The sequence below is a fragment of the Panicum hallii genome, chromosome 6 (genome assembly GCF_002211085.1).
Source record: "Panicum hallii strain FIL2 chromosome 6, PHallii_v3.1, whole genome shotgun sequence".
In the NCBI taxonomy this organism is placed as follows: Eukaryota; Viridiplantae; Streptophyta; class Magnoliopsida; order Poales; family Poaceae; genus Panicum; species Panicum hallii.
In genome coordinates, this window is record NC_038047.1 from 32,327,467 (window position 1) to 32,331,370 (window position 3,904).

Below are 3,904 nucleotides of genomic sequence, written 5' to 3' on the forward strand. Positions count from 1 at the left end.
TGTACTTGTGCTAAATAAAGAATCTGTAGGTTGTTTGACCAGGAACAATGGAGATATGCACGACAACCAACTGCTAAACAGCTCGAAACCTTACGGTGTGAGGGTTTACGTGGTGGTCCAAATTTTGTCACATGGTTTAGAAGACATGTAAGCATCCTTACTCTAAGTACCTTATTTATATAACTTGTTATGAGTTAACAAAATTTTAAAACTTGTAGTGCATGAAGGATAGCAGTGTCCATGATGATCTAAGACAACTTTCACATGGAAGCACGACTGCTAGGAGTTATGGTTGTTATGACATAAACGGATTTCGGTTCCGTTCAACCAAGTTTGAAGCAAAAAATCCACATGCCGCCACAACAAATAGTGGAGTTGTGACCACCGCGAGTGCCTTAGATGGTTCTATCACGGAGTATTTCGGTGTCATTGAGAATATAGTGGAGCTGAAGTTTGAAGGGTTAAAAGATTTAAGAGTTGTGTTATTTTATTGTGATTGGTTCAATAGTAAATTAGGTTCTGGGGTAAAGCATAATAAAAAACTTGGTTTAGTGGAGGTGAACCACAAATTGCGACTTTCTGGTTACAATCCATTTGTCCTTGCACATCAAGTTGAGATGGTCTATTACATGTCGTATCCATGCCGTTTGGAAAGTTTGGAACCATGGTGGATTGTTCAGAGAGTATGTCCTCCAGGTCGATTGCCTATTCCTGGAGATGAAGGTTACGATGAATGTGAGCTTGATCGTACTGTTCCTGAAGCATTTCAGGAAAATGACTGTGATGGAGCCTTTGAAGTTGATATTGGGATGGCACTTGACAGATTAGATGGTGACACTGGTGATGTAATAGTTTCTGAGGTTCGAAAGAAGAAACGGCCACGTCGTGCAAGTAAAGTAATGTTCACAACGTCTGAAACGCGGCATGGTACTACTCATGGTGGCCCCGTAGCTGAAGAAGATGACCCCGATGAATTTTAACATGTAATGTGATGTTATATGTAGTTTTTCATAATAGTGTTCTATTTGGTAATTTTTGTTATGAAACTTGTTATTTTTTATTTACCATTGCTTCATATGATATTAACTAACCATATTTTATTTTTTAGGATGAGGTCATTTGTGCACGCTCTGAAGGGGAAGGGAAAGAAGGATGTATCCTCATCTTCAAGGAGTCAGGGAAAGAAGAATGATGGATCCGCATCTTCTGATAGGCCTTCTCTCTTTAGAGGCAGCAGTTCTCATCTGAGCCGAAGAAGTGCACTTCAGCGATGTCTAGATGAGGCTATGCAAGTAAGTCATATGTAGTTTGCATGTGTAATTTATTTTTTAATAACAATAAATATATATTTGTATTTGAACAGCAAGAAGAGGAAGGTAGGGGTGCGGATGAGGAAGAATATGTCGCGAACGTGGATGGCGATGGAGGTAGCGGAGAGGGAGATGGGTGCGAGGACAGAGAAGAGTGCGAGGATGGAGATGATGGAGATGCAGAGGAGGAGGAGGAGGAGGATGAAGAGGAGGATACTGCTGCACAAACTGTGTTCAGGTACTTACAATCATTTCATGAAAAATTTTGTATGAGCTAGCTAACTAATACACCACATTTAGATTTAGAGGCAACAATGTGATGACTCCTGCAGCAACCAATCCAGCAAATCGTCGACTGATTAGGCCACATGGGGATTGGTAAGTAATATATTTTATTATTGTCATTGTTTTATTTAATATATTGTATAGTTCCAATAAGAAACATGATGGATAACATGTTCTAATTGCAGGCAGTGGGACGATATTTGTTGGGAGGGAAAAAATAGGTTAAGACCTGTGAATGCAACATTGGGAACACTTTGTCGGTTTCACTACCCAGGAATGGTCACAGTTGGAGGTGTGCTTCAGCCTGCATTGAAGTGGGAGCATTATAAGCTGCAATCGGATGACCAGGGCGTCACGACGGCAGCGAGAGTTTGGAATGACTTTTGGGTACTTTTTTATCTTAACTTGTCTAACTTGTATAACTAATATCTATTTGATTCATTTATGAGTTGACTAATGAATTAATTTTTCTTTTTAGGAGAGGTATCGTTTGCCGGAGGAGGAGGAGCAGTGCCTACAAGATAGGGCTCGTTCTGTGTTTGACAAGGCAGCGACGAAGGTGGTGAGGGACATGATGTCCAATGCTCGTATACAGTGCGTTTGTTTGTACTACAAGAAAATAAAGCTGCAACACATGAACAAGAAATTGGGTGCTTCTGAGATATATCTTCGAGAGGATGAGTACCTTGAAGCTGATATTAGCGGTTTGCCTTGGTTGAGAAAGTGTCCGGATGCTTGGCGAGCACTTTGTGCTTATTGGGCTTCACCTAGCTTTGTGGAAAAATCTAGAATGAAGAGAGCTAATCGTCAAGCAGGACCACGGGTTACGCAGAGATATGGGGCTGATGGACATCTTCGTTTGGCTCGTCGAATGGTACGTGTTTATTATTCAATTTGTTTACTATGTGCTTACTTGCAATATCACAATTTTTTCTTTATCAGGAGGCACAAAGTGGGGTGGCACCAAGCTATATTGAAACATACATTCGAGGCCACCACGGCCCAGATCCTACACAGCCAGATTTGCTTTGCAGTGATAATGCCACGCAGACTCTGGTTAGTAAAATAATATGATTTCAATTAAGCGATGATTTCAATATAATCTTATTATTGGTTGTCTAAATGGTAAGGCGAGATATGGCGATGAAATGGTGTCACGTCATGGGGAGGAGTATGATTGGAGGACGAGTGATGTGGATGTCGGTGCATCATACTCAAGCGGGGGAGGGAAGAAACATGGCAGGTTTAGCATGTTGAATGGAGTTATTGATACAAGTGGTGCTTTGAGTGAGGCAAGGTGTTCCCAGTCCACTCAGAATTCTCGGGGCTACCAACAGCAAAGTCAAAGGGAAACTGTAATGCAGGAGAAGATAAGGCAGCATGAAGAGGCGATGCAGAGGCAAGAGGAGTGGGCAAGGCAACAGCACGAGTACATGCAAAATTTTTTCGCTCAGCATCGACAGATTCAGGTACTATGCAAGTTTTATATTTTTTCAAGTCTTTATGCACTTTTTATTGCTATAAGATATTTAATCTACTTTTGGTTTGTAGGAAATGCTAGCGGCTACTCTTGGCTCACAATTTAATTTGCCACCTCTTCCTTCGCCTCCTCCTCCACCGCCGAATTTTGTACCATTTGTGCGTGTACCGTCTCCACAAGTGGTAATTATATCGTATAAGTAGCAATGCTCAACTTGTCTTACATATGCGTACTAAATAGATTTAACTTTTTCTATAATCAGGGTTCGACGAGTACTCATCCTCGAGGAGTTTCCGCCAGCCCGTCCACGCCAGCATCGGCACCGCGTAACATTTCTGGAGGTGACTGCGGCAGCGGACATAACATTACCCCTCCTCCTTGATTTGTGTTTTCGCGTTGTAGGCTCTTGCACTTGCCATGTAGGACTAGCAGGGGAGCGTGTCGAAAGTACTTCGGTGGATAACTTGCTTTGGATATGTTATGCTTTGGATATGTTTGTTATGTATGTTAAGTAGGCCTAGCAGGGGACCGTGTCGAAAGTCCTTCGGTGGAGAACTTGCTTTGGATATGTTATGCTTATGGATATGTATGTTAAGTAACTGCTTTGGAGGTTATCGATATCATGTGATATCGTATCTCGTTCTTCAATTATATTTATTGGATGTTGATGTATTTCATAAATATGATCTGATTGTATGTTGATGGAGGATCTATATAGGGCATCAGGTAGCTGAACCTGCTGGCTGGAGGTCTCAGTATTTTCGTCGGCCACCTGGCCGATGAAAATACTGGACTGCTGTCCAGTATTTTCGTCGGCTTCTGGCCGACG

At 41.9% G+C, this 3,904-nt stretch overlaps 1 long non-coding RNA gene across 1 annotated transcript; it reads left to right on the forward strand.

Moving 5' to 3' along the window:
* Window positions 1-3,036: 3,036 nt before the first annotated feature.
* LOC112896251 lies at window positions 3,037-3,656 on the forward strand. The gene is made up of 3 exons (XR_003229397.1): window positions 3,037-3,064; window positions 3,147-3,257; window positions 3,338-3,656. It is a non-coding gene; the product is annotated as an uncharacterized LOC112896251 (long non-coding RNA).
* Window positions 3,657-3,904: the final 248 nt, after the last annotated feature.